Source organism: Aegilops tauschii, chromosome 2 (assembly GCF_002575655.3).
Source record: "Aegilops tauschii subsp. strangulata cultivar AL8/78 chromosome 2, Aet v6.0, whole genome shotgun sequence".
NCBI classification, from domain to species: Eukaryota; Viridiplantae; Streptophyta; class Magnoliopsida; order Poales; family Poaceae; genus Aegilops; species Aegilops tauschii.
The window spans coordinates 644,022,270-644,042,506 of NC_053036.3; positions in this window are offsets into that span (position 1 = coordinate 644,022,270).

Consider the following 20,237-nt stretch of genomic DNA (forward strand, 5'->3'; position numbering starts at 1 on the left):
ATTATTATATTTCCTTGTTCATGATAATTTTCTTTTATTCATGCTATAATTGTGTTATCTGGAAATCGTAATACATGTGTGAATACATAGACACCAACATGTCCCTAGTAAGCCTCTAGTTGACTAGCTCGTTGATCAACAGATAGTCATGGTTTCCTGACTATGGACATTGGATGTCATTGATAACGAGATCACATCATTAGGAGAATGATGTGATGGACAAGACCCAATCCTCAACATAGCACAAGATTGTATAGTTCATCTGCTAGAGTTTTTCCAATGTCAAGTATCTTTTCCTTAGACCATGAGATCGTGTAACTCCCGGATACCGTAGGAGTGCTTTGGGTGTACCAAACGTCACAACGTAACTAGGTGACTATAAAGGTATACTACGGGTATCTCCGAAAGTGTCTGTTGGGTTGACATGGATCAAGACTAGGATTTGTCACTCTGTATGACGGAGAGGTATCTCTGGGCCCACTCGGTAATGCATCATCATAATGAGCTCAAAGTGACCAAGTGTCTGGTCACGGGATCATGCATTACGGTACGAGCAAAGTGACTTGCCGGTAACGAGATTGAACGAGGTATTGGGATACCGACGATCGAATCTCGGGCAAGTAACGTACCGATTGACAAAGGGAATTGTATGCGGGGTTGCTTGAATCCTCGACATGGTGGTTCATCCGATGAGATCATCGAGGAGCATGTGGGAGCCAACATGGGTATCCAGATCCCGCCGTTGGTTATTGACCGGAGAGCCGTCTCGGTCATGTCTACATGTCTCCCGAACCCGTAGGGTCTACACACTTAAGGTTCGGTGACGCTAGGGTTGTAGAGATATGTATATGCAGTAATACGAAAGTTGTTCGGAGTCCCGGATGAGATCCCGGACGTCACGAGGAGTTCCGGAATGGTCCGGAGGTAAAGAATTGTATATAGGAAGTGCTATTTCGGCCATCGGGACAAGTTTCGGGGTCACCGGTATTGTACCGGGACCACCGAAAGGGTCCCGGGGGTCCACCGGGTGGGGCCACCTATCCCGGAGGGCCCCATGGGCTGAAGTGGGAGGGGAACCAGCTCCTAGTGGGCTGGTGCGCCCCCTTGGGCCTTCCCCCTGCGCCTAGGGTTGGGAACCCTAGGGTGGGGGGCGCCCCACTTGCGGTTGGGGGCACTCCACCCCCCTAGGCCGCCGCCCCCTTGGGAGATTGGATCTCCAGGGCTGGCGCCCCCCCTGGGGACCCTATATATAGAGGGGGAGGGAGGGCAGCCGCACCCATGCCCCTGGCGCCTCCCTCTCCCCTCCAACGCCTCCTCCTCCTCCGTAGAGAACGACGAAGCCCTGCTGCGGTGACTGCTGCATCCACCACCACGCCGTTGTGCTGCTGGATCTCCATCAACCTCTCCATTCCCCTTGCTGGATCAAGAAGGAGGAGACATCATGCTGACCGTACGTGTGTTGAACGCGGAGGTGCCGTCCGTTCGGCGCTAGGATCTCCGGTGATTTGGATCACGTCGAGTACAACTTCCTCATCCCCGTTCTTTGAACGCTTCCGCGCGTGATCTACAAAGGTATGTAGATGCAATCCGATCACTCATTGCTAGATGAACTCATAGATGGATTTTGGTGAAACCGTAGGAAAATTTTTGTTTTCTGCAACGTTCCCCAACATGTGCCCCCTCCGTCACACCCTACCGCCGCTCCATCATATAAAAACCGCGGGTCGACCGCCCCCACCCCCTTCTACCCCCACCCAGCCGCCCCACCACGAAGCACAGAGCAGTTTGCTCATAGTCGCCCTCTCTCATCCCCTCTTATCCCCTCCACTCCCCCTCCGATCTTCTTCGTTTCTTGATGGAATTTGTGGATCGAGATGGCCCCGAAGAAAGAAAAGTAAGCTCTTTCAATCCCTCCAATAAGTTTTAATCAAACACCTTTCGATTCGTCGCATTATTCGATTGAAATCACTCCTATTTGATTTTTTTAATGCTAGGATTGATTTAGGTTGATTCTAGATGTTGTATTGTGTTAGATTTGAACTATATTGAAGAGTTGGTATGGTTGTGTTAAGATGAACCCTAGTTCATAATTGATTTGAATGGTTTTTTATATGATGGATGATGCATGTTCCTATGCTATGATGCAAGTATTGGATGTAGTGTATGATGAATATTGGAGATGAATATTTGATATATTTGTTATATGTAGTATATGAATCCTCAAGCTGAACCCTAGTTCATTTTTTAAGAAAAAAAATGAGATTATGCATGTTGGATGTTGTTGGAGAAATATGTGTTATGATGCATTGAAACCATGGTGATTGCATCTTCATAAAAGTATTTTATTTAGTTCTTTTATATATGTATTGTATTTAGTTCATGTTCATAATAATCTTGATATATGATTATTCAAAGATTGAACTCATGGGTTCTGTTGGATGTGATTAATTTTTGTTATGCATCGATGTGTTTCTTAGTAAAGTTGAACTATAGTTCATGTTGAAAAATCTTTTGATGTGCTTATGCAATTCTTTTAGGAGGCCAGCTCTTGCGGACGACATCCGCACAAAGTACACAATGCTTGACCCTAGGTTCGACAAGCGTCACCGTGCCCGTTTCATTGAGAATGGAGTGGTAATTAGCATTTTAAACCAAATCTTTCAAATTGATGAAAACAAGTTGCTAACTATTATGTCCATGCTAATTATGCTTTGGTTATTGATTTTTGCAGATGCTGCCGCCACTGCGGATGAGGGCTCGCAAGACGACGGTTAACATGGAGTACGAAGATCGGTACGCACCGTTCTTCAGGAGAGCCCGACTATTGGGTTTCGTCCTGCAGTTCAAGCGTAAGCCGCCGATGCTCGTTCACTCAGCTCTCACGGCTTTGATCGACCGGTGGCGGCCAGAGATGCACAGCTTTCATCTTCCATGCAGGGAGATGACCATGACCCTTGAGGATTGGGCGATGATTACAGCACTACCGCTGGAGGGTCGTCCTCTCACAGGAACAGTGGAGAGGGCGAACTGGCCCGAGAGGGTTGTCAGCCTCATCGGCGACTGCCCCCCCCCCCCCCCGCGCTAGAGCAACCAGACTTCCGGCATACCGCTGCCATGGCTCCTCGAGCACCGGATCAAGTGCCCGGAAGATGCTGAGCCCCGGGTGGTGGAGCAGTACGCCAGGGCCTACCTGTGGTACATTCTCACGGAGGTAGTGTTTCCGGACTGCTCCGGGAACTCTACCCTATGGATGTATCTCGACTTCCTGAAGGACTGGGATGCGGGGTACAGCTGGGGGGGGGCGCCGGACTTGCCTACCTATACCGTTCGGTAAGTGAATATCACTTTCTTTCAAATAGCAGACGTGTGTTGCTTTACATTTGGACATCATATCATCTATACTTGGTTTGTAGCTTGACGACGTGACCCAGAGAGCGGAAGTCACGTCCGGTATGTGTGGATGTGTATGGGGCCTCTCCATTTGGATGTGGGAGCGAATCCCGGTGGGCCGTACGGAGAAGATGCGCTCGCGTGCATGGACGGACTATGGCGGAGATGACGAAGATGATTGGTACCCGACCGTCGCATACGCTGGGGACGTGGTGCGTGTCTACACGGGCGAATCGAAGGCCTTGTACAAGGTCTTCAGCAACGAGCTTGATGCTCTCACGCCTTTCCACGTATAAGAACTACATTTTCACTTGAGCTTACCATTGTTTCGATAACACTTTCACCTGAGCTTACCACTGTTTGGTTATAGGTTACTTGGCGGCCGTAAAGTGATGATCGAGAGTGGGGGTTCGAGCTGAACAGAATGTGCAAGAAGGATCGGCTTCTCTTCCAGTGCATCGTGCCCATGATTTGTGTCTATGCCGTCGAGTACAACTTGCCACAACGCGTTGCCGCACAATTTGGTAAGGCGCAACACACACCACCAGCCGGCCACGATACCAGTGGCTACGACCTACACCAGTGAGTACCACAAGCTGTCCTCATCGATTCTAAGTTATTGTTTTCATGCTTTACATTCATAAAAAAGGGTGTTTTACATTCTTTCTTATGCATTGCAGAAAGAGTAGGAAGAACAATCAATCAATCACGGATTGGGAAGCTGAACATGCGAGATACGTGAAGGAATGGAACGAGTGGAAAGGACGCAAAGACACGGAGAGGAGAGAGATTGACTGGGACGCGTATGAGGATCACATGTTGTGGTATGATGATGGCATCAAGCATCGTCTGCGTCTGAGGCCCCAGTGGACGACAGCAGATGCCGAAGACCTGTTTGATGACGCCTCAGAGAATGAAACCTACAACGAGAGCATCAGACAGCTTCAAGGCGGGTTTAGGGAGTACGAACCCCTCATGAACAGAGTGGTATGTTGTTTTTACCTCTTTTGAACCCACGGTTGGATGAAATCAGCTTTTCATGCTATTGACTCATTTTACTACTTTGCAGTCTTCGGAGCTGAACAAAAGCATTTTTCATGCCTCTGATGCGCTTAGTGGTGTCCCTGGCACTCGAGCTAGTGAGAACAAGTTGAGGGAAACGGTGAAGGTAATACGGAGTTCATTTTCGTTCTCATTGGACATTCGAGAAGTTAACATATTCGAAAAATACGTCAACAAAGCACGCCGGCTTGTGGGCCTGCTTGGGTGCGCTACAAACACCGAGGATGTTTTTCCTCCTGCACCAATGTGTAGCCTCGCTTCATTGAGCCATGTAGCCTCGTCGTCTAGGGCGGGTCAAGATGACAAGGAGGAGAACGACGACGATGATGATGCAGAGGAAGATGAAGAAGAGGGCGCAGAAGAAGAACATGGTGAGGAAGAGGAAGAGCACGATGAGGATGAGGATGAGGAGGAGGAGGAAGAGTACGATGATGATGATGGACCTCCACCAACTCAGCCAACCCAGCGTGCGAAGAGGAATGTGCCGAAGAAGGACTGGAAGAGTCCATCCCCATTTCAGAAAGCACGTCCGGCGGCCCGCAAGAAGACGACGGCCGAGAAGCGATCCAAGGATAACGAGGACCGAAAGTCAAAGAGGGGAAGGAAGGACTGAAGTTGCTGCCGTGTCGTTGAACTAAAAACTTGCTTATTTGCTTCGTGAACCATATGAATTTGCTCGTGAAACTGTTTCGTTGAATTGCTATGTACCGAACCTACCCTATTTATAGATTTGTGGTGTATCGAACCTACCTTATTTATAGATTTGTGGTGTGTGCATCATATATCATACATTGTGTGCTTTATATGTCATACATATGCTGTTTAAATATTGTATGCCAAAATTGAAGACAAAAGAATTTAGAAGGTGCAAAAAATCCACACAAAGGCACCCTACCGCCATGGGGCGCGGCGGTAGGAGACCACACCCTACCGCCCAGGCCCTCGGCGGTAGGCTGCGCAACCCTACCGCTGCACTGCTCGATTTTTTGGTCACAGAAGTGGGGCGTGGGGGGAGGCATCCTACCGTCGGGCCTGATGGCGGTAGGGTGTGGTCTCCTACCGCCGCGCCCCATGGCGGTAGGCTTTGGGCATTTATAAACCCAGCCGCCCGCCCACTCCACCCCAACCCCTAATCCCCACCCACCCAGCCGCCTTCTTCTTCCTCTCGCCCATTTTCTCATCTCCTCCACTTCCCCACTCCGATCTTCGTCGTTGATTTACGGATTTTGCGGATCGAGATGGCTACGGAAAGAGGAAGGTAAGCTCCTCCAAACCCCCAATTAGTTTGAGTCAATCATATGAGGAACCCTCCCTAGTTGATATGGTGAACCCTAAACCTAGATGATTGCAATGTGATGAACCTAGTTGATGAACCCTAGGTTTAGTCTTTCTTATAGCCATACGAGCAACCCTCTCTAGTTGATATGATGAACCCTAGAACCTAGATGAACCCTAGAACCTAGACGAACCCTAGAACCTAGATGAACCCTAGGTTTAGTCTTTCTTATAGCCATATGAGGAACCCTGTCTAGGTTATATGATGAACCCTAGAACCTAGATGAACCCTCCAACCTAGATGAACCCTAGGTTTAGTCTTTCTTATAGCCATATGTGATGATTTATTGTGTGAATATTGTAGATATTTGTTTTGCTTGCATTAGAACAAATATTGATGTTTAATTAACTTTATCCAATCAATGCTTATATAAGGAACATGGCGCCACCACCACCACTTGATGAGGATGATGACTATGAAGACCCACTTGAGGAAGCCATCTGTGCTCAAAGAGTGAGGCTGAGCGAACAGGAGGTGTGCAACCTATGGGACAACTTTCTGCCACGTGCTGACTTGATCGGGGCGCCATTCGTGACCCGTCTGACAAGTACCATGATCGATCGACATGTCATGGTATGTTATTAGTGTAGAATCCAAGGAATTGTTAATAGTTTAGATAATCCATACTTATTAATTGATATGTTTTTCTTATTCAGAAATTGCCAAAGAGCCTATCTGAGAGTTGTGGCATCGAGGCTGATGAAGAAGGCTATGCTGGAATACGCCTTACCGCAAGGGGCCCCGTCACTACTTGTGCATACGGCGTGGACACGGACGGTCGCACACATTTAAGCACAGATGGGTGGAAGAGCTTCCTTGTTGACAAGAATCTTCATGTTGGACAGGCCATCCTTATTACTATTAGGAACACCAACCGTCAAGGCTTGAAGATGATGATCGTCATCGATATCATCTAAACTATATATGCGTGTGGCTGTTGATGATCGTCATGTTTGATTGCTACCTATGGATGAAACCTTTTATGTGGTCGATGACCGTTGAACTTGTTAAACTTCTTATGTTGCCTTCGAACTATGTTATGTTATTTGGTTAAATTATGTTATGTGATCAAACTATGTTATTTGGTACTTGTTTCTTAGTCCGTAATGGCAAAACTTTTTGGATGTGATCAAACTATGTTATGTCTATGAAATTGTGCTTATTGTTTCTTATGTCTGGAAAAAAAATTGAAGACAAAATCAAAGTAGTTAAGTTCATGCGGACTATGATAACCTACCGCCAGGGCACTCGGCGGTAGGTTTGTGTGGGCTACCGCCGTGGACTATGGCGGTAGGTCCGTAAGCAGCCGTTAATGGTTTGACGGCCGTCAGGCACACCTACCGCCGGAACCTCCGGTGGTAGACTGTGCAACCCTACCACCTGAGGGTCCGGCGGTAGCAAAAGGGTTAGATCTCGAAAACGTTTCAAACTGGGGTCAGATCTTGATTTTGTTTCACAAAAGGGTCAAAACACGAAATTTTGCCGCACATGGTAATCAGAGCCCCATCTCTTCCCATCTACTGAGATCCCATCTACCTGATGTCTTCCTCCTCCTCCCGCGCCTCCCAACATACCCTCAATGGACAGGTCACTGAGAAGCTAACACGCACGAACTACGTGCTGTGGCGCACGTAGGTCACTCCCCATCTACGTGGCGCCGGTGTCTTCGGCTACGTCGACGACACCACGCCGAAGCCAGCCAGGCTTCATGTCACCAAGGACAAGGATGGCAAAGAAAGCTCTGAGCCCACCCGATCTGGGTCAGGGAGGACCAGCAGGTGTTGGGCTACTTGCTCAGTACCCTCTCCAAGGAGGTGCTCGTCATGGTGACCACAGTCACCACGTCGCTCGTGCTTAGGACCACGGTGGCAGGTATGTTCTCGTCACAGTCCATGAGCCGTGTGAACAACATCAGGACGGCGCTCATCAACGCCCAGATGGGCAACCAAACGGTCGCCGCCTACTTCGCCTCTCTCCGCGGCCTCGCCGATGAGCTTGAGGCTGCCGGGAAGGCCATCCAAGTCGACGAGCTCATCTCCTACATCATCCACCGCCTCGACGTCGACTACCAGCCCCTCGTCTCCGCCCTCGACGCCCGCATCATGCCGGTCTCCCTCGTTGAGCTCTACGCCATGCTCAGCAACTTCGATCAACGCATGCCCCAGTTCAACCACTCGGGCGGCGGTTTCCGCTCCTCTGCCAACGCTGCGGTCCGCGACCATGGTGATGGCTCACGTGGTCGTGGCTCTTCCCGCAGCAGGTGGTGGCGGCAACAGTGGCGGCGGCAACTCCAATGGCCGCTCCGGTGCATCCCGCGGTCGTCGTGGTGATGGCCCAAATCAGGCCCGCTCAGAGACGCCCCGCTGCCAAATTTGTGGTAAGCTAGGGCACACCGCGAAGGACTGTTGGTATCGTTACGATGAAGATGACGATGACTCCCAAGATGAAGAAAAGGTGGTCTCCGTGGCTGATAGATCCTACGGCGTCAACACAAATTGGTATGTTGACAGTGGTGCTACTAATCACATAACCAATGAACTTGAGAAGGTCACGATGAAGGAGAAGTACCGTGGCAAAGATCACATCCACATGGCGAGTGGGGAAGGTATGCAGATTTGTCACATTGGTCATTCTAATTTTCGTACCCCTCATCATCCAATTCATCTTAAGAAAATCTTGCATGTTCCTAGTTCCACTAAAAGTCTCCTCTCTATTCATAGAATTGCCCTTGATAATCATGTTTTCCTCGAATTTCATCCATACTTCTTTTTGATCAAGGACCAGGCAACGAAGAAGGTTCTCTATCGAGGTAGATGTGTTCGAGGGCTTTACCCGTTGATTCCGGAGCTTAGGAGACTCAATAAACAAGCCAATGGTGTTGTCAAAGTCTCGTCAACACGGTGGCACGATCAATTAGGGCATGCTGCTTTTTCTTTAGTTGAAAGATTACTTAGGAAAAATAAACTCCCATTTGTTGGTGAGCGGAATGTCGAAACTATTTGTGATTCCTATCAATGTGCCAAAATTCATCAATTACCATACCCAATATCTACTAGTGTTTCTACCAAACCACTTCAATCAATTTTTTCTGATGTGTGGGGTCCTGCCCCTACTTCTGTTGGTAGATACGAGTATTATGTAAGCTTCATAGATGACTATAGCAAATTTGTATGGATTTAACTTCTCAAAAAAGAGATCCGATGTCTTTCAAGTTTTTCAAAACTTCCAAGGTGGTTGAATGAAAATTTGCTAGCAAAATTATTGCAGTGCAATCAGACTATGGGGGGGGAGTATGAAAAACTAAACTCCTTTTTCCAAACACTTGGCATATCACACCACGTTTCATGCCCTCATGCTCACCAACAGAATGGCTCTGCTGAACGAAAGCACAGGCACATAGTTGAAGTTGGGCTCGCCCTCTTGGCAGGGCCTCCATGCCTCTCAAGTTTTGGGATGAGGATTTTCTCACCGCTGTTCATATCATTAATATGCTCCGTAGTCGAGTCATCAACAACGAAACTCCAGTAGAAAGACTTCTTCACACAAAACCAGACTACAAATCCCTTCGTGTTTTTGGGTGTGCTTGTTGGCCCAACCTTCGCCCATACAACAAAAGCAAACTCATGCTACGTTCCAAGCAGTGTGTCTTTCTAGGGTATAGCCCTCAACACAAAGGTGTCAAGTGCTTAGATATATCCACTGGTCGCGTTTATATATCTCGTGACGTTGTCTTTGACGAAACAAAGTTTCCGTTTGCCACCCTACATCCAAACGCCAGCGCTCGCCTTCGAGAAGAAATTCTTCTTCTACCAACTCATCTCACCAATATTGATCAAGGGGGTCCAAATTATGATGATCAATTGTTGACTAATCCTGCTACTAATGGTGTGCATGAGTTTTCTTATGATGTTACAGGAGAAAACAGCGAAAACGATGCAGAAATCAGTGAAAAATGCGCCGGCAGACCCATATTCCATGTGTTCGGTTTTGGGAGGGAAATCCTCCTCAGGATCGGCCCCGCAGCAGGTGCCCAGTCGATCCCCCTCAGGATCAGCAGTGGCAGGCGCGGTAGACACGCCAGCGCCAGCCTACGCCGACCACATCGTTGTCTCCAGCCCAGCGCGCGACACGCGTCGACCCTCCAGTGGCGGCGGCCCGAGTCCTCCCCCGCACCAATCCGCGTCCGGCACGCGGCAGCACGCGGCTCGCCAGGACGGCGCGCGGTTCCACGACCAGCCACTCGTGTACAAGTAGCACGTCTCTGTTCGCCCACCAGGTGTGGGGCCCAGCCCTGACGCGGGATCCGGCGCGGACTCAAGCGCGCACACGCGCGCGTCCACGCGCTCGACCGGCATCCGCTTCGAGGTGGATGCGTCATCATCAGCCAATGATGAGGCCCCGGGATCCTCTGCGCCGACTGGAGAAGCTGCACATGATGAAATAGTCACAGAAGATCCGGCGGGAGCATATTCTGCTACAGGAGTTTCTGTCCCGGGATTCTCTGTGGCTGGTGATCCTGCTGCTCCACCGTCATGGCGTACACGACTACAACATGGGGTAATACATCCAGTTAATTGTAAACACATAACCAAATATGGCATGGTTTGTTCGACAGAGAACCTGGTGAACCACATACGCTTGAGGAAGCACTTGGTGATGAAAAGTGGAAGAATGCCATGAATAAAGAATACATGGCACTCAAGAAAAATAAAACTGGCATTTAGTTCCCCCACAGCAGGGTAAAAATTTAATTGATTGCAAGTTGGTATTCAGAATCAAAAGGAAATCTGATGGAACCATTGATCGCTATAAAGCTAGGCTCGTTGCAAAGGGGTTTAAACAACGGTATGGCATAGACTATGAGGACACGTTTAGTCCGGTTGTTAAGGCTGCTACTATCCGTCTTGTTTTCTCTGTTGCTATTTCCAGGGGATGAAGTCTCAGGCAACTTGATGTACTGAACGCGTTTCTTCATGGTGTTCTGGAAGAGGAGGTATATATGAAACAACCTACTCGGTTTATAAGTAAAAGTGCACCCTCTTATGTCATTGGACAAAGCACTCTATGGCTTGAAACAGGCACCAAGAGCATGGTATTCCCGTCTCTGTCACAAAATGCAAACACTTGGTTTTGTTCCCTCAAAGTCTGGCACCTCTCTGTTCATCTACAACAAGTCCAATACATGCATATTTGTCCTCATATATGTTGATGATATTATTGTAACAAGCTCATCTAATGAAGCCATCACTGGACTGTTGAAAGATTTGAGTGCAGGTTTTTCCTTGAAGGATCTTGGAGACTTGCATTATTTTCTTGGGATTGAAGTAAAGAAGCACAAGGATGGACTTCATCTCTCTCAAGAAAAGTATGCAGTTGACTTGGTAAGAAAAGCTGGTTTGCAAGGTTGTAAACCTACACCAACTCCATTATCAAGCTCAGAAAAATTATCTCTCACGCAAGGAACTCTCTTAACTCAAGAGGACAGCACAAAATACAGGAGCCTAGTAGGAGCTCTTCAATACCTCACTCTTACCAGGCCTGATATTTCTTTTGCTGTCAACAAAGTTTGTCAGTTTCTTCATGCACCTACAACTGTCCATTTAACTGCTGCAAAGAGGATAGTTTGATATGTCAAAAACACATTAAGCATGGGTCTTAATTTCAGCAAATCATCTTCTACACTTGTTAGTGCCTTCTCTGATTCTGATTGGGCAGGTTATCTTGATGATAGACGATCCACTGGTGGTTTTGCTATTTTCTTTGGATCCAACTTGATATCATGGTGTGCTCGCAAACAAGCCACAGTCTCCAGACCCAGTACTGAGGCAGAATACAAGGCTCTGGCAAATGCCACAGCTGAAATCATGTGGGTTCAGTCCATGTTGAAGGAACTTGGTATAAAGAGTAAACAAGCTCCTTGTCTGTGGTGTGATAACCTTGGTGCTACTGATCTCTTAGCTAATCCAGTGTTTCATGCCAGGACTAAACACGTTGAGATAGATTTTCATTTTGTCAGAGAAAGAGTTGCTCAGAAGCAACTTGACATTCGGTTTGTGCATTCCAGTGAACAAATTGCAGATGCGTTCACAAAGGCATTGTCCGTCAAGAGCTTCAAAAACTTCAAGTATAATCTCAACTTAATGCAGTTGTGATTAAGGAAGGGTGTTAAACATGCAACATGTCACGATAGGTGACCGGCACATCTCATAGGAGATAGTTTGAGATAGTTAGGTTGTTAGAATCTTATGTTTATCTCATGTAACCTCTTATCTCTATCTCCTTTCTTCATCTCCAAGATTGCAATCCAAACCGCATGTATGCGCTGTTATGGGAGGTGCGCCCCATCTATTTAACACGAAGCCGTCGGCCTGAGCAAGGTAAGACGTTCCACTAGTTCGCACAGTAAGAACTGATCCATGCAACAACAAAGTAACAGCCAATGAATTATCTTGGAAGCACACAATGCCCATGGTGTACTGTTGCACAGTAATGAAGTTTACCACCATCAATGGCCATGTGGGCACATAGAGAATGAGAGAGAAGAGGAGAGGAACCATCAGCTTACCTCTGCCATGGTCGAAGAAGAACTGGCTGTCGTGGTTCTAAGTCTGACAGTGATGTAGGGGGTAAGTATGGAGAGGCTAGATCCTAGCTATGTAGAAGCTGTAAGCACACAAAGATGTACGAGTTCAGGCCCTTCTCGGAGGAAGTAAAAGCCCTACGTCTCGGTGCCCGGAGACGGTCGACTGGATTATATGTGTGAGAATGACAAGGGTGCCAACCCTTGATACTGAGGAGGGGGGTGGCTTATATAGAGTTCGCCAGCCCTCTCCTGCCCTCAGTAATGCAGGGTTTAAGGTACATTAAGGCTGGGCGTTACTGGTAACGCCCCTAATAAAGTGCTATAATGACCATAAAGACTACTTAATGATCGACCGTTTGCCTGCGGAATGACTTTAGATCTCCTGGCAGTCGAGTGGTTGGCTTCATGGTCGAGTGATAGCTTCTTGGTCGAGTGTCTTGAACCCGTCGAGTGGGTACCTTCAAGTCGATTGAAAGGTGACTTCTTCTAGGGATGTCCTTGGGTAGGGCTCTTTGGACAGGTCCGTGCCCCTACCCTAGGTACATAGCTTCATCATTAGCCCCCGAATGGATCGAGGTTAGAGTGGGAAAAGAGTTGGGATCTTTCCGACTGGTTTTTTGTGCTACACGAATGCCTTGTTTTGGATCAATCGTCACGGATGACGTTGTCAACCTTTTTCAGTCGCCTTGATCCATTCCAGGCCTTACGTCGAGTGAATTTCCTCGCTTGTGAAGTTCCGAATGATGGTGTAAAAGGGATCTTCTGTCCGACGAATCGTTCTGTAACCCGCGGATTTTGTGGGATTTGATTTTCGGGAAGCGCGCGGGATGGGAGCGGCCGCAGTAATCGGATGTGATAAGGCGGAAGCTCCTCGATCCCCGCGCTGCCTTTTTCGCCACGTACCGCGCGCGTGTCGGCTGCGGGATTTGACGGGATAGCCTGGGCCTACCGGTCAGCCACTCGGAAGCGGCCCCTTATAAGCCGCCGGCTCGGGGTTTCCAATAGTGTGCTCTCTCCTTTCCTTCTCCCTTCGCAAGGTTCTCCGCCACCTCCGCTCTCATCCTAGTGCCGCAGGTCCATTCGAGCTTTGCCGGCGACGATGGTGAAGGACAAGACGTCCGCTCTGGAGCGCGCGAAGAAGGCGGCGGCGCAGGGGAAAGGGAAGAAGTCCGCTCGGGGCGGGTCTTCCTCAAGGACTTCTCTGCCCAGAGGCTGGATCCAGGGTGACTGGATGCCGATGGTGATTCGGCAGGAAGATCTCGACGATATGGTTGAGGGGGGAGTCATTCCTCACGAAGCTGCGCGTCTCCCGGGGAGAGAGGTCGAGCCCCAACCTCTTGATGGTGAGTGTGTGCTCCTCGCCACCCATATCGATCGCGGGTTTTCTCTGCCTCCTCATCCTTTTTTCCGGAGTTTCCTGAATTTCTTCGGAGCGCAGCTCCACCACTTCACTCCCAACTCTATCGTGTATCTGGCTGCTTTCATTTCTTTGTGTGAGGGTTTCTTGGGTTGTCGCCCCCATTGGGGGCTCTTTAAGCACATCTTCACTTGCCGTTCCCAATCGGTCAAAAAGGCCAAGTCGAGTGACGAAAGGACGCAGGTGATCCAGCTGTGCAGGGGCTTGGCGATCCAGACGAGGGGCAAAAGTTCTTTTCCATCCATCACCTTCCCCGAGTCGGTCCGTGGTTGGTAGGCGACCTGGTTTTACTGTAAAGACCAGGCGACCCCAGGACAGTCGACCGGGCTTCCCCCCCTTCTCTCTGGAACGAGCTCAAAAACCTGCTTCTCTGAAAGTGGCACCGGAAGAAAAGGCCCAAGTCAAAGTGCTGGTTGGTCAAGTGGTTTAGCTTGTCCGCGAGGGCGTGACTGGCATGGACTTGCTGGAGGTCTTCCTTCGGAGGCGCATCCAACCGCTCCAGGCTCGTGACTCTTGGAAATATGCCCTAGAGGCAATAATAAAAGGATTATTATTATATTTCCTTGTTTATGATAATTGTCTTTATTCATGCTATAATTGTGTTATCCGGAAATCGTAATACATGTGTGAATAACAGACACCAATATGTCCCTAGTAAGCCTCTAGTTGACTAGCTCGTTGATCAACAGATAGTCATGGTTTCCTGACTATGGACATTGGATGTCATTGATAACGAGATCACATCATTAGGAGAATGATGTGATGGACAAGACCCAATCCTAAACATAGCATAAGATCGTATAGTTCGTTTGCTAGAGTTTTTCCAATGTCAAGTATCCTTTCCTTAGACCATGAGATCGTGTAACTCCCGGATACCGTAGGAGTGCTTTGGGTTTACCAAACGTCACAACGTAACTGGGTGACTATAAAGGTATACTACGGGTATCTCCGAAAGTGTCTGTTGGGTTGACACGGATCGAGAATGGGATTCGTCACTCCGTGTGACGGAGAGGTATCACTGGGCCCACTCGGTAATGCATCATCATTATGAGCTCAAAGTGACCAAGTGTCTGGTCACGGGATCATGCATTGAGGTACGAGTAAAGTGACTTGCCGGTAACGAGATTGAACGAGGTATTGGGATGCCGACGATCGAATCTCGGGCAAGTAACATACCGATTGACGAAGGGAATTGTATACGGGGTTGTTTGAATCCTCGACATCGTGGTTCATCCGATGAGATCATCGAGGAGCATGTGGGAGCCAACATGGGTATCCAGATCCCGCTGTTGGTTATTGACCGGAGAGCGATCTCGGTCATGTCTACATGTCTCCCGAACCCGTAGGGTCTACACACTTAAGGTTCGGTGACGCTAGGGCTGTGAAGATATGTATATGCAGTAACCCGAATGTTGTTCGGAGTCCCGGATGAGATCCCAGACGTCACGAGGAGTTTCGGAATAGTCCGGAGGTAAAGAATTATATATAGGAAGTGCTGTTTCGGCCATCGGGACAAGTTTCGGGGTCACCGGTATTGTACCGGGACCACCGGAAGGGTCCCGGGGGTCCACCGGGTGGGGCCACCCATCCCGGAGGGCCCCATGGGCCAAAAGTGGGGAGGGGAACCAGCCCATAGTGGGCTGGTGCGCCCCCCTAGGCCCACCCCATGCGCCTAGGGTTGAAACCCTAGGAGTGGGGGGGCGCCTCACCTTGGCTTGGGGGCCACTCCAGCCCTGGCCGCCGCCCCCCCTAGGGGACTATATAAAGGGAGGGGGCAGGGAGGCAGCCGCACCCTGCATCTCTGGCGCCTCCCTCTCCCTTGCTACACCTCTCTCCCTCGTAGTACACGGCGAAGCCCTGCTACTGTGACGCCCTGCATCCACCACCACGCCGTCGTGCTGCTGGATCTTCATCAACCTCTCCTTTCCCCTTGCTGGATCAAGAAGGAGGAGACGTCATCCGCTCCGTACGTGTGTTGAATGCGGACGTGCCGTCCGTTCGGCGCTTGGTCATAGGTGATTCGGATCACGTCGTGTACGACTACCTCATCCCCGTTCTTTGAACGCTTCCGCTCGCAATCTACAAAGGTATGTAGATGCATCCGATCACTCGTTGCTAGATGAACTCATAGATGGATCTTGGTGAAACCGTAGGAAATTTTTTGTTTTCTGCAACGTTCCCCAACAGTGGCATCATGAGCTAGGTCTATGCGTAGTTCTTTATGCACGAGTAGAACACAATTTGTTGTGGGCGTAGATGTTGTCAACTTTCTTGCCGCTACTAGTCTTATCTTGCTTCAGCGGTATTGTGGGATGAAGCGGCCCGGACCAACCTTACACGTACGCTTACGTGAGACCGGTTCCACCGACTAACATGCACTAGTTGCATAAGGTGGCTGGCGGGTGTCTGTCTCTCCCACTTTAGTTGGAGCGGATTCGATGAAAAGGGTCCTTATGAAGGGTAAATAGAAGTTGACAAATCACGTTGTGTCTTTCACGTAGGTAAGAAAACGTTCTTGCTAGAACCCTAATTCAGCCACGTAAAACTTGCAACAACAATTAGAGGACGTCTAACTTGTTTTTGCAGCAAGTGCTTTGTGATATGATATGGCCAAAGTTGTGATGAATGATGAATGATCTATATGTGATGTATGAGATGTTCATGCTATTGTAATAGGAATCACGACTTGCATGTCGATGAGTATGACAACCGGCAGGAGCCATAGGAGTTGTCTTTATTTTTTATATGACCTGCGTGTCATTGAGAAACGCCATGTAAATTACTTTACTTTATTGCTAAACGCGTTAGCCATAGTAGTAGAAGTAATAGTTGGCGAGCAACTTCATGGAGACACGATGATGGAGATCATGATGATGGAGAACATGGTGTCAAGCCGGTGACAAGATGATCATGGAGCCCCAAGATGGATATCAAAGGAGCTATGTGATATTGGCCATATCATGTCACTATTATTATTTGATTGCATGTGATGTTTGTCATGTTTTGCATCTTGTTTACTTAGAACGACGGTAGTAAATAAGATGATCCCTCATAATAATTTCAAGAAAGTGTTCCCCCTAACTGTGCACCGTTGCGACAGTTCGTTGTTTCGAAGCACCACGTGATGATCGGGTGTGATAGATTCTAACGTTCACATACAACGGGTGTAAGACAGATTTACACATGCAAACACTTAGGTTGACTTGATGAGCCTAGCATGTACAGACATGGCCTCGGAACACAGAAGACCGAAAGGTCGAGCATGAGTCGTATAGAAGATACAATCAACATGAAGATGTTCACCGATGTTGACTAGTCCGTCTCACGTGATGATCGGACACGGCCTAGTTAACTCGGATCATGTTATACTTAGATGACTGGAGGGATGTTTATCTAAGTGGGAGTTCATTGAGTAATTTGATTAGATGAACTTAATTATCATGAACTTAGTCTAAAATATTTACAATATGTCTTGTAGATCAAATGGCCAACGTAGTCCTCAACTTCAACGCGTTCCTAGAGAAAACCAAGCTGAAAGACGATGGCAGCAATTACACGGACTGGGTCCGGAACCTGAGGATCATCCTCATAGCTGCCAAGAAAGATTATGTCCTACAAGCACCGCTGGGTGACGCACCTGTTCTCCCTGCAGAACAAGACGTTATGAACGCTTGGCAGGCCCGTACCGATGACTACTCCCTCGTTCAGTGCGACATGCTTTACAGCTTAGAGCCGGGGCTCCAAAAGCGTTTTGAGAGACACGGAGCATATGAGATGTTCGAAGAGCTGAAAATGGTTTTCCAAGCTCATGCCCGGGTCGAGAGATATGAAGTCTCCGACAAATTCTTCAGCTGTAAGATGGAGGAAAATAGTTCTGTCAGTGAGCACATACTCACTATGTCTGGGTTACATAACCGCTTGACTCAGCTGGGAGTTAATCTCTCGGATGACGCGGTCATTGACAGAATCCTCCAGTCGCTTCCACCAAGCTACAAGAGCTTTGTGATGAACTTAAATATGCAGGGGATGGAAAAGACCATTCCTGAAGTATTTGCTATGCTGAAATCAGCAGAGGTAGAAGTCAAGAAGGAACATCAAGTGTTGATGGTGAATAAAACCACTAAGTTCAAGAAAGGCAAGGGTAAGAAGAACTTCAAGAAGGACGGCAAGGGAGTTGCCGCGCCTGGCAAGCAAGCTGCCGGGAAGAAGCCAAAGAATGGACCCAAGCCCGAGACTGAGTGCTTTTATTGCAAAGAAAGTGGTCACTGGAAGCGGAACTGCCCCAAATACTTAGCGGACAAGAAGGCCGGCAAAACAAAAGGTATATGTGATATACATGTAATTGATGTGTACCTCACCAGTACTCGTAGTAGCTCTTGGGTATTTGATACCGGTGCAGTTGCTCACATTTGTAACTCAAAGCAGGAGCTGCGGAATAAGCGGAGACTGGCGAAGGACGAGGTGACGATGCGCGTCGGGAATGGTTCCAAGGTCGATGTGATCGCCGTCGGCACGCTGCCTCTTCATTTACCTACGGGATTAGTTTTGAACCTTAATAATTGTTATTTAGTGCCAAGTTTGAGCATGAACATTGTATCAGGATCTCGTTTGATACGAGATGGCTACTCATTTAAATCCGAGAATAATGGTTGTTCTATTTATATGAGAGATATGTTTTATGGTCATGCTCCAATGGTGAATGGTTTATTCTTAATGAATCTCGAGCGTAATGCTACACATATTCATAGTGTGAGTACCAAAAGGTGTAAGGTTGATAATGATAGTCCCACATACATGTGGCACTGCCGCCTTGGTCACATAGGTGTCAAACGCATGAAGAAGCTCCATGCAGATGGACTTTTAGAGTCTCTTGATTACGAATCATTTGACACGTGCGAACCATGCCTCATGGGTAAAATGACCAAGACTCCGTTCTCAGGAACAATGGAGCTAGCAACCAACTTATTGGAAATCATACATACTGATGTGTGCGGTCCAATGAGTGTTAAGGCTCGCGGTGGCTATCGTTATGTTCTCACCCTCACTGATGACTTGAGTAGATATGGGTATATCTATTTGATGAAACACAAGTCTGAGACCTTTGAAAAGTTCAAGGAATTTCAGAATGAGGTTGAAAATCAACGTGACAGGAAAATCAAGTTCCTACGATCAGATCCTGGAGGAGAATACTTGAGTCACGAATTTGGTACACACTTAAGAAAATGTGGAATAGTTTCACAACTCACGCCGCCTGGAACACCTCAGCGTAACGGTGTGTCCGAACGTCAAAATCGTACTCTATTAGATATGGTGCGATCTATGATGTCTCTTACCGATTTACCGCTATCTTTTTGGGGCTATGCTTTAGAGACTGCCGCATTCACTTTAAATAGGGCTCCGTCGAAATCCGTTGAGACGACACCGTATGAATTATGGTTTGGGAAGAAACCTAAGCTGTCGTTTTTGAAAGTTTGGGGATGCGATGCTTATGTCAAGAAACTTCAACCTGAAAAGCTTGAACCCAAGTCGGAAAAATGCGTCTTCATAGGATACCCTAAAGAAACTGTTGGGTATAGCTTCTACCTCAGATCCGAAGGCAAGATCTTTGTTGCCAAGAATGGGTCCTTTCTAGAGAAGGAGTTTCTCTCGAAAGAAGTAAGTGGGAGGAAAGTAGAACTTGATGAAGTATTACCTCTTGAACCGGAAAAGGGCGCAACTCAAGAAAATGTTCCTGAGGTGCCTGCACCGACTAGAGAGGAAGTTAATGATGATGATCAAGATACTTCTGATCAAGCTCCTACTGAAATTCGTAGGTCCACAAGGACACGTTCCGCACCAGAGTGGTACGGCAACCCTGTCTTGGAAATCATGTTGTTAGACAACGGTGAACCTTCGAACTATGAAGAAGCGATGGCGGGCCCGGATTTCGACAAATGGCTGGAAGCCATGAAATCCGAGATAGGATCCATGTATGAAAACGAAGTATGGACTTTGACTGACTTGCCCGTTGAGCGGCGATCCATAGAAAATAAATGGATCTTTAAGAAGAAGACAGGCGCGGATGGTAATGTGACCATCTATAAAGCTCGGCTTGTCGCTAAGGGTTATCGACAAGTTCAAGGGGTTGACTACGATGAGACTTTCTCACCGGTAGCGAAGCTAAAGTCCGTCCGAATCATGTTAGCAATTGCCGCATTCTATGATTATGAGATATGGCAAATGGACGTCAAAACGGCATTCCTTAATGGTTTCCTTAAGGAAGAATTGTATATGATGCAGCCGGAAGGTTTTGTCGATCCTAAGAATGCTGACAAGGTGTGCAAGCTCCAACGCTCGATTTATGGGCTGGTGCAAGCATCTCGGAGTTGGAACATTCGCTCTGATGAGATGATCAAAGCGTTTGGGTTTACGCAGACTTATGGAGAAGCCTGCGTTTACAACAAAGTGAC